This window comes from Pyxicephalus adspersus, chromosome 1 (genome assembly GCF_032062135.1).
Source record: "Pyxicephalus adspersus chromosome 1, UCB_Pads_2.0, whole genome shotgun sequence".
Classification (NCBI taxonomy): domain Eukaryota; kingdom Metazoa; phylum Chordata; class Amphibia; order Anura; family Pyxicephalidae; genus Pyxicephalus; species Pyxicephalus adspersus.
Window position 1 is genome coordinate 129545044 of NC_092858.1, and position 11545 is coordinate 129556588.

The window sequence follows — 11545 nt, forward strand, 5'->3', positions numbered from 1 at the left end:
CCCAGGTGCTCACAAAGCTTGCCAAGAAACCTGAGATGGCATTATTAAACAGAAAGTGGGCCATTCCTACATTCAAAATACAGTTTGGTGAAACTATACAACATTTTTGCCTAGGTGAACGTACTGTATTAATCTCATATAGTGAATTTTGCCTGTTCACCTCTAGTACTTGGCTCAACTTTCATTATTGTAACAAGACTGGAATGTCATGAATGCCTTACTGGTTTTGCCACTTGTAAAGCCTGATGACAATCACATGAGTCATACAGGAAGCTAAAATATTCACTTGATTTCCCAGGACAAATGGGAAAGATAGGATTTTTAGACATTCTCAATACACTAAACACCATGATAATTCTGTTAAATTACCATTGCCTTTATTTACACAAGTAAAACGAGTCCATAAAACAAGACCAGAAATATGGTCACATGTTTAAACACAGAACAAAGAGATTGTACACATGTACTGCAAGAGGTGCCCATTAGTTTTATAGGCCAGTCTGGACATTAATCAATTGAAAATATTATCAATATATACCTGTATATAATTGAGAGGCCAGATAGTCTAGACTAGAACTCAACGTGTTTCACAGCAAACGATGAGCAGGTAATACATGCGTAACTAATATAAGTTAGATACTTTAAAAAAAAAGTGTGACACAACTTCAAAAGGGCTCTAGCAGGCAGGTACCAGAGACAAAACACAGGTAAGTCTCTGATTAAAGATAATGAGGACAGTCGATCCCATTAGGGAAAGTAAGAAAAGATAAACTGTGTGTTGTATGAAATGTTGCTTATTCTGTGTTTACTCTTTGTGGACTGTTTTTCCCATATTTACATTTTTGGACGGGCAGAATTTTGTTCACAGTTTTGGAACTTCCAACCAATCAACTCCAATAGAGTGCAAAACTAGCTTGTGTATAGCACTGGATATGATAGGATTTCTGCTTGGCATAAGGACTTACCGCTAGTTTCCCACACAGTTGTGTATTTCAAGTTCTCTGATGTAAAGAAAATTGCCTTTCACATGGCAAGGGGCATTTTTCATGTTAACATAAAAAGATGTATTGTATCTAAATAAAACAATCTGTTTTATTTGTATTTTTCTCTTTTTAGGTGCTTTCTTCATTCTAGAAAAGTCAACAGGTTGATTGTTGCCATTGCCATTATTTTGCAGGCCAATGCTGAATTATTTTTAGAGATATTTTTATTCCCCTATGTCAATCTGAATGACTTAATGACTGCTAATTTGATAATTATCAATTATAATTTATTAAAAAATCTGTCATGGCTGGTATTGACACATAAGGATATCCACATGTTCATCTTATTTTTGCTCTGGATGTAAATGTTCATACAAAAAAAGAAAATAGAATGACAGATTATCAGGACTGTAGGAACAGATCAGTAAATCACCAGAAATGCATTATTTTTCTCAACATAACAAACATCACATTCATTTAACCCCAGCAACCAGTTAGGCACAGCCTTTTATCTAAACCTTTCAATAGAAGAAATTTGTAATTAAGGTTGAACTCCCTGATCTCCACAATAAAAATGAGACTTTTCCTTTAACCTAATTATTATTATTAAACAGGATTTATATAGCGCCAACATATTACGCAGTGCTGTACATTAAATAGGGATTTCAAATGACAGACTAATACAGACAGTGATACAGGAGGAGAGGACCCTGCCCCGAAGAGCTTACAATCTTGTAGGTGCTACCATAGTTTAGGAATATAGTTAGTTTATTTATGGGTTTAATCATTGATTTTTGAATAAGCCGAATTGAATTTTGAATAATAATAATTTTTTTAGTCACATCCTTTTTTTTTGGCTACTTCACTGAACTGTGTTCCATAATGTGTTAACATTAGCAAAAGCAGTGGGCAGGATTGTGGGTGGGCATGTACGTCAGGGTTTTTTTTTTTTTATTTATTCTGCTTATTAGGAAAATAGTTTTGAAACATACAAAGGTAAAGAACAAGTGTACAACAAAGATACAAGGACATACTGACAGAGGATGTAGACAAAATCTAGACAACAGCTAATCACAATGGGTTATCATCCAATAGTTATTAGGGCTCAGAGGACTTGTCTACCATAACCCTTGATATGTGATAACACTCAAACCCAAAATGGGTAGGAGCAACAACTTCTAACCCTATATTAAGTGTGGAATAGAAAAATCTATTTCTCAGTTGCAAAGAAGAAATAGAAGAAAATCAAGAAAACAGATGTAGGGAAGATTTAGGCTGAGTTAAAGTGAAAAGGAGAAAAAAGAAAGAGAAAAGAAGAAACAAAAAGGAAAGGGGGGAAAGAGACGGGTTTACCGCTTTGATCAGACCAGCTATCAAAAGGAAGATTTTACTTAAGAAGGGAATTGAATCATGGAAATTCCATGTAGACCAACCACTCTGACCATGTCATGATAAATTTATCCTTGTGCCCATCATCCTCTGACATCAACTGTTCTGTATTCTGCACCAGCTCAACTCTTGTGAAAGAACGTGGTAAATGACACACACCACCCTAGGCTTAACCATCCTAACAGCTGTCAGGAATGGAATGTATACTAAGTTTATGTAATGGTGCGGTGAATGGGCAAGTAGATGAAAGGGCTCACGGCCTGTCAATCAATTTATAAAGGCAAATTGGGAAGGACAGACTTGGAATTTCTACAGCAGCAAAGCAAAGAGCTCTGTTGAATGAGACACATCACATGATTGTAATATATTTATTGAGGATGTTCAGAAAACTAAGGCCTATCAAGGAAAATCATCATTGCAATCAAATTATTTAATGACTGATTGGATAAAGGAAAAATGGACTTCAATGGAGTCAGCCTAATTTTTACCAAAATTGCAAGAATGACAGCAGCTTTTCAGAACCCAAATCTTTTTTTTCTTCAATTTTTAGACCTGATCCTTATCTACTTGAGGATACTAGAGAATGTATTATTTGCTACAATTACAGAACAGGTTTTGTACTTTTGCCTTTTAGCAGATTGGTTGTTTTAGCTTGTTTTTATATTGTTTAAAATGTTAATCCATAAATAAATTACCGGCATGTCACAATATACAGGAACAGTACAAATAATAAACAAAAAATAGAAAGACTAAAAACCTGTTCTTATTATATTACCAAAAGAACTTTTCCTAAATCTCACTACTCACTCAGACTGTAATTAGAGGTAGGATGAAGTTGGATGGTATAGAACAGTAGGTATACATACAAAAATGCAGAAAGCATACTGCTTACGCACCAGAATTTACACAATCACCTTATCTCTAAGTCCAGAAAGTTGATTCTGACTTTGAATGATGCCAAGTAAACTATAATCTGTAAAAATACCTTCACTTAATTTACACTGAGACATTGGTTAAAATGCAAGTATTCAGCATTAAAAGGTGTATCTAATGACAGTTCTGTTTTAAAGTGCAACAACAGCCAAGCATTTTTCTGTTTAGTTTTAAGACATGTACAGAAACAAAAAAACCCTGTCCATGTTTTTGTCTCAACAGGGTTAAAAAGAATTTGTGTCCATTCGAACTTGTGTGATGTGACTATGAATACATTTTTGTATGTTTGTGCAATACACCTTCTCTATGTACTTTGGATTGCAGAGCTATTCTTTGTAAATGGCACTCAAACACACTTTATAACACAGCGCAATGCATTGAAGTGCAACACAACACACCTGCCATGTATTATAGTGAACTGCCAAAAAATGGTCATGAAAATTTTTTTTTTATCTATTTCAGTGAGTTGGCAGCCCATTCATAATGAATTAGTGGCATTAACACAATGTACATTGATATAAAAATAAGAAAACTTTCCAAGAAGAGGGAACCAAAAATACTGGTTAACCCAGCATGTGCCTGGCCTGTGATTATAGGAACATTTAGAAAGACAGAGGAGGAACACAAAAGGCTTTTAAATGGCCCTCATTAGATAATCTAGCCGAATAAAAATATTATTTTATTAATTGCTACCATATACAATACCATATATACTTGACAATATTACACAATATAAAATGACACTTCAGTTTGCCAAACTTGTATTTATAAAGATAAGTGAAACAAAGGTGGTTACCCTTCCCGATGCATTTTGCCTAAGGCTTCATTGTGGGATTTTGGGGGGACAAAAAATACATTTTTTACATACATGCCTTAATGAGCATCACAATGAAACTGACGGCACAACAGAATGCTTAGACGTGAATAAGTCATCAGGAAGAGAACAGGAAGAGAACAAAAAATCTGTCAAAGAAAATGTCCCTTTGATTGTCAGCAGAACTGGAGTCTTCTTCAAAAGGTTTACCCCATCTCTTGTTCTGGTGACAAATGTAACAATTGGGATTTCCCATTGTTTTCTGTCCCATTGACAATGGTCACGAGAACAAATATAGAGGATTCTTCTCAATGATGACACATACAGATTATTTCTAAAACAGCTAAAACCAGGGGAATGTTGAAAGAGTAATGGAAATATACATGATATGTATTCAATCTGAAACAACCAAAAAATGTGGGGTATACATACAGCTTATATGATATGTCTTCCATTGTCTTCCTAACTAAATATTTTTCTGCACAGTGCAAAGTTTTTGCACTATTATCTAGAATGCTCTGAATAAATTTACATCTTTGAATTATGGTAACCACATCAAGAGCTAACACATATAACATGCACTGATGTACTACCATGCTATTCATTTTCATTGTGCTACCCTAATGCAAAACACATTAACACAAATCTAAATGGGTCTTTAAAGAATTGTGCCAAATAGGAAATGTTTAGTTTTTATTTGTTTTTTGTTTATGTTTTTTTATTTGTTTCTTTACAGAGGCTGCAAAGGCAAAGAATTTCATATCTATGTACCCATTCAAAAATGAACAATTGGTAATTGTGAGAATGCTCCTAAGGCAAAAAACATAGGAGATCTTTGGCTTGTTCACAAATCAAAAGTTTCCTTCAGTTTTCTGTTATATCAGAATTCTGTCTAAATAAAACAATGCTATCGTTTTGAAAAGTTAAACTAAGCTCTTTCCCTAACTTTAGATATATCCAATAAATATTGTTGTTGCTTTAGATTTAGTAGACTGAGCATTGTAATGATAAACACACATGCTTTATCTGGTATCTCAACCCGAGCTTGTGTGCCTCCAGTTTATTTTACCTTTAACGCTAATCCTTTTTTAAGAAAATATACTGCTTACCAAGACTTAAAGCAACACTTCCCCTAGTTGTACACTCATCAGCAGAAAAAAGTAGTCTGCTATGGCTAGGATAACGGATGGGGCCAAGGACAAAGTCTGCAAGAGGAGCCAGTAGGACGATGCCATGGCACGTTAATAGGGCAGTATGCCAAGGCTACAAGATTTAGGTAAGTATGAAGCTTTAGGTAGACAGGTATTATATGTACCCCATATCTACGCTGTGTAAAATTGTCAGGTATGGCAAAAAGCAATACAATAAATTAATTTTGCTTTAAAGGACAAATTTAGGCACAGCTATTTTTATGCGTTTTTATCTTGAATAAATAAAATTTGTAGTTTTTTACCTAGGAGTTCCCTGTACGCTCCACTGAGATAAGTTGTTATATACAATGGGAGTTGTACTGAAATTTTTATGCTGCATTGGAACAGGGTCTATGATGAACATCAGTTTCAGTGCTGTACCTCTGCCCCCTCCTTTTGCTGTGCCTTTTACAAAGCCAAGCTGCAATGTCATCACTGTACTGTACCTTGTAAATGGTAAAGGGGTGAAGGTACAATAGTGGAACTGCTGTTAATCATAGATCTATTACAATATTGGGAATATGGCTTACACTGAACATATCAGCAGTTCCTCATGAAGTTTAGAGAGAGTTCCTGAACTAATAAAATAGATTTAAAAAAAACAGATTTAAATAAGTTACAGATATAAGTAAGTAAAACTAGCTGAGCTGGGAGATGGGGTTTGACCTTTATTGTAAGCCTATGATTTTCCCATACACAGCCAAGCAATTAGTCTGGTTTAGTTCTTCATCTTAGGTAATACTTCTTATAATTACTTGGCTACTTCACTTAGTGGCTGGGTGCAAAGAAAGTAACAGATACTTTTGGGTATGTGGAGAATGTGACAACTCTGGACCTATTACCAACCATAAGAACTGTCAAATGGGGACCATCCATATTTCTGCTAAATCTAAGACTTGGATAATGGTTTGAATGAGGTTGGGTGTAGTTTACCCATCTCTTCTTGTATCAGCAGCCAAATGCCAAAGTGAAAAACCAAGAAAACCTGTATATGTGGTTCTGAAAAGGGGGGATTACACATTACATTGAACCTGTTGCTTTTTCCTAAATAATTAGAGCATTTATTGATTCAACAATATTCAGTAAAAAGCTTTGAGACATCAAACAATATTAGCATTGGTATAGAATTTTATATTCACCAAATGAATATAATGTGCTTAAACAAAATCAATGAATTAAAGGTAATACATTGGTCATTTCCCCCCAAAAATATGAACAGCCTAATGCTCATTACTGCAGGGTACTGTATTTATAATTTCCTGTTTCATTACTCTGGGCTAAATCTGTGATGCATAAAAGCACAGGAACGTTGGGGAATTAAATTAACAAAGGTTAATACAGTTAAATAGTAAATGGGAAGCTCAGGCAGACAATTCTGTACTGGATTAAATAGGTCACAATGAATATATTTGAATAGGTTCCACATACAAAAACTTATTAGCCTAATGAATGCAGCCTCCTGCTTCTGTTTACTGATTTACTGTGAATTCTTACTGTGGTCCATAAGTGAAGAAAATATTAGAAAATTGGAAAAACACTAAACTGTCCGACAACTTATAATCACAATTCTTTTGTGAACACCTAACTGAAAAGTAAATGCTACAAAGACATTGGCAATAATAGACCAAGAGACACATACTTCATATGGGCCCACTTGTGGTCTTAGCAGGGTCTTACCTTATGTGCTGCCACTATGTAGGAAGACATGGAGGAAAGGGTTGTTTCTTGCTTCATTAAAGTTCATTGTTTAAAGTATAAAACAGCACAGGGGTCCACTGATCAATGAACGAGAAACCTGACAAACCAGACTGTCTTGTCCTGGATACCTGGTGACAATATACACACCCAGCGGTTCAATGTTTGCCTGCCAGTGACACAGGTGAACAGTTTGTAAACGCCCCGTGCAGCCTTCTCAGTGACATGCAATGAACAAGGTAAAATGTAACAGGAAGTCTGCCTACTCTTTTTTTATACAAACATGCATTGTCCTCTGTGAGCACAGCTGATACACACTCAGAAACCATACCTAAAATTATCACTTATCTATGCAAAAATTGGAACATAGCCATGCAAGGTTTCTCTTGGAATAGTGTCATTTTACTACAAATACTGCAAGTAATAATAATAATATTACACAAACAAAAAGTCTTTGAACAAGAAGAAAGAATCTGATTAAAGTATAGAACTTCTTTCAATATTGTTATCATGTAATACAGAATTGCTATAACTATGTTAAAGATTTGTCTGCCGGGTCTGTGCATAAGTAAACTGTACAGAAAGTTCCAATTCCATGTGGACTATAATATGCTGCTTTCTATAAAGGTTGATGAAAATTAAAAGTGTAAACCTTTATTCTGTATAAATGTGTACAGTTGATATCATTAGGTACTTTTATTCTTACAGTGCCTCTGGACCCCAAACAATGTAAATAATGCTATTTTGATTTGTCCTATACACCAAATATTGTAAGGGTGGGGGTGTGGCATGCTTAAAGTGTATGTAAGTGTATATATCTGAAAAAAATACTGCTATAAACCTTGTGATTTGATAGCGCCCAGCATTCTCAGGCTTTGGAAAATGTTACCACTTAGTGAAGTGGTCCCCAATTTTTTTGCATCACCGACCGGGGGAAAGGAGGGTATTCTTCATCGGCTGCAGTCTTCGCAGTGACAGGAATGATCTGTGCCCTCTCTCCTGTCTTTTTATTTCAGCAAATCATGCAATCCGGCTTATGTGATTGGCTGGAGAAAAGGACAGGAGATAGGACACATACTTCCCGCCTCAACAAAGACCGCAGCCTAGGACACTTGGTTTGGCACAGCTCATGGCCGGCTGGTTTGGGACCCCTTAGTCTTCTGTAGAGTTAGTAAAATGTGTGGCTATTGTTTCACTGGAACATGGGGTGTGTTACACATAACATAACAAGGTTAATGAATGCAGCAACAACATCCAACGATTGGTAAATTCTAATATACAACATTCTTGGCTTTAGTTACAAATTAGTTCCCCTACTTCATAAGGTGTAACTGTAGAAACCTCTGCATTTCTCCCAAAGATTTGCTCTCTGCACACACTATGTATAATATTGTGATGATGTCACAACTACTTTTACAAGGTAATACTTTGATTTGCACAAGAATATGGTGCACACAAGTGGAATTTATATCCTTTCAATCTTTTGAGGAATATCAATAAATTAAAACTAGGCCCAATGTTCAGGTCTATTGTAAAACTTCACAGTTTTTTAGATGTAGAATTAAAAGAAAGGTATTTATTTTGTATACAGTAGTTAGGGGTGCCATTTATGCTACAGAAGCACAGCATTTTAAATCATTTTTGATAAGTAGCAAACATTCATGTGATTGTCAGATTTGTTGATACTTGCCTATAGTAATTCACTAATGACTTTGGATTGTTTATCTAGACACAGAATTCCAATATGGCTTAAGCAACTAAATGTAAACTAGAAAACATCTCCATTTCCTAATGTACAATGCATTTTGTACGAGAATATGGAAATATTTTATGTAAACAACAAGCACAATATTCTATTTAAAAGTTGCTGTCCCTTCTTACATCACTTTGCTAAAAACTTTAAAAAAATAATTCAGGTTTGTATATTTAAAAAAATAAAAAACTAAGTTATAGTTATGATTACTGATAAGTATTTCTTGATGGTGAATAAATGAACAATTACAAAGGTAACTAAATATTGGTTATTACCACTAGGTAATAATATTGTAGATATTTTCATAATATACTTTAGGAACCCCCTCCATGAGAAGCTGTGTTCCGGGCTGTATCCTGGGAAAGCATTGCTGCTTTATCACATCTAAAGCACATCATTACTGAACAGCCACAATTATATCTTTCTTGTCTTGCTGGTTTTAGTGGATGTTCTTTGCAGCAGCACTCTGGATGATAGATGCTGGGGATGATTTACCAGGGCAGTAATTTGTTCTCTTCTCTAGAAAAAATGCACTTGTCTGAAACAGCCAGTGAACAATAGAAGCAATTTCTCCTAATATGATCATATGTTTGAAGTGAGTGCAAATCATTTCTCCTCTTTAATTTCATTAGGTTTAAGATTCCTAATAATTCATATTTATTTTTTAATTCTTTTATTTTAAAGTCACAAGTTTTTTTTTTTTTAATAAAATAAGCTATTTTACTTGTTGTTTTATTTTTTTTCAATTCCGACTGCAGTGTTAATGTAAATCTGAACATTTAAACTTATGAAAGTGAAACTTCAGGCAAAATCACAATCTCAGCAATATATGCCCTGTGTATATATATTCCCTACCTTTGTCTAATAGCTGCAGGCATCCCCAATGTGCTCAGCTGAACACCATAGCTTCCCTGTAATAACTGTAATGCCATGAAATAAAAATGGATTCCCTAGATAGCTACCTATTGAGCTACCATGTATTGTGACGTGTAATATTGTTGAAAACCATTATTTGATCGGGTTATCAAAAAAATTGCCAGGCCCAACCCAGACTACTAAAAAACATGAAAAATGCCCAACAAACAACTACATTTAATGTTGCCACTTGGTTAAAACCTGGTCACAGGGACCCTTTGCCAAGCCCACACACCAGGGTTTCTGGTTAGTTTGAGAAAAATTTAGACACATAATTCCTATATGTCCTAAGCACCTAAATGTAAATTAGAAAACATCTGCGTTTGCCCTAATGTAAAATGCATTTTGTAAAAGAATAAGGAAATAATTTATGTAAACGATAAGCAACAAGCAGCAGGGAAAAAGAGAATGTGGGAAGCCTACTACTTCTATTTCCCGAACCAATAGCAATGCATTAGTTAAAGCGTACCTAAACTCAGAATTTTCACTTTACATAAAAGGGTAGTCAACCCTTTTATGGGTTTTTAGGTAAAAATTCTGTTGTCTGTTTTTTGTGCAACACCCTTTTAAAAAAAAAAAAGTGCAGCACTGCCCCCTATTTCTCTATCGCCTTGGTGATCGAGAATGAATAGGAGTGCAGAGCCTCCCGGGATACCTACGTCACACATCTCAGGAGGCTCTTGGGTGCTCCTTCTGCGCATGCCTGAGCATTTTAGGCATGCACAGAAGGACCCCCTTTGTCAAAAGGAAAAAAATTCCCGATCGCACGCATGTGCAGTGAGATTGGCAAGTTTTTTTCCCATCTACACCGCACGATCACTTGCCTGGGTTGGGTAACGTAGGAAGAAGAAACCGGAAAAAGAGAAGATGGAGGCGCCGGCCTGAAGACCAATGCCGAGACAACGTGGGACCTGATAGAAGAGACCTCGGGAAGGATCGGATGGTGTTTTGTTTTTGTTGTTATAGGGTACTTTTGAGTTTAGTTCCTCTTTAAGTATTTGTATCTAGAAAGTTAATCTAGGTGGTTTGTTCTCTAATCATCACTCTCATAGTGTGACGTTGCTAGAAATCCAGTACAAATTGTTTTCTAGGCAGAGTTACCTCATTACCACAAACATTGTTTAAGTGTTTAAAGTCCTAGGATAGCATGCATGCCACTATGAAAGGGAATGACAAACCTTGTGAAAAAATGCTTCAGGCAATACCCGGCTATGATTTGCTAAGACATAGCTTATCTTCTGCATACACAGAATGAGAATGTTTACCTAGAGTTCTGCGTGATCAGTGAAGTAATCTTTCAGTTTCAAGTGCACAGCTTTGGGTTGTTTTCTTACTTGGCACTAGTTGTAGGTACGAAGATTTATTCACTGGATAGAGCAACTTTTCTCAACCAGGGTTCTGTTAGACCTTAGGGTTCCTCCAGAAGTTGCTAGGGGTTCCTTAAACAATGGACAGTATGTGGCTCCCATGTCAGCTTCAGCGATAACAATGATCTTTTTGGCTATCTGAAAGGACGACATTCTTCCGAATGGCCAACAATGTAAGATGCATTCTTCCTTCCTGAAGGCACACTAATGTACTGTAAATTGTAAATATAGATGGGGGTTCCCTGAAGACCTCAAAGTTATTTCAAGTGTTTCTCTCATGTTATAAAAGTCGAGAAAAATTAGGATCGAGAAATAGGATGCTGATGGCTAACCTGGTAAACACAATATCATCTGTCGTAGAAATCATTGTATCAGGACAAAAAGTAATGGAAAATCTAAATTTTTCGACCCAACTGGACAACCTGAAAAGGAAACATTACATTACATTAATTATATTTTTTTAAATCACTGGTTTGCTGCAACTCATGTTGTAAGCAGCAGAGTGC

The 11545-nt window shown here is 35.6% G+C and overlaps 1 protein-coding gene across 1 annotated transcript in view; it reads right to left on the reverse strand.

Annotated features, from left to right (window-relative positions):
* SYTL5 (synaptotagmin like 5) overlaps window positions 1-7145 on the reverse strand; it is a 63402-nt gene extending 56257 nt beyond the window's left edge. Inside the window, exon 1 of the mRNA XM_072414579.1 lies at window positions 6987-7145. The gene's annotated coding sequence lies outside the window, so the exon portion shown is untranslated. The remainder of the gene's footprint in view (window positions 1-6986) is intronic.
* Between the last annotated feature and the right edge of the window lie 4400 nt (window positions 7146-11545).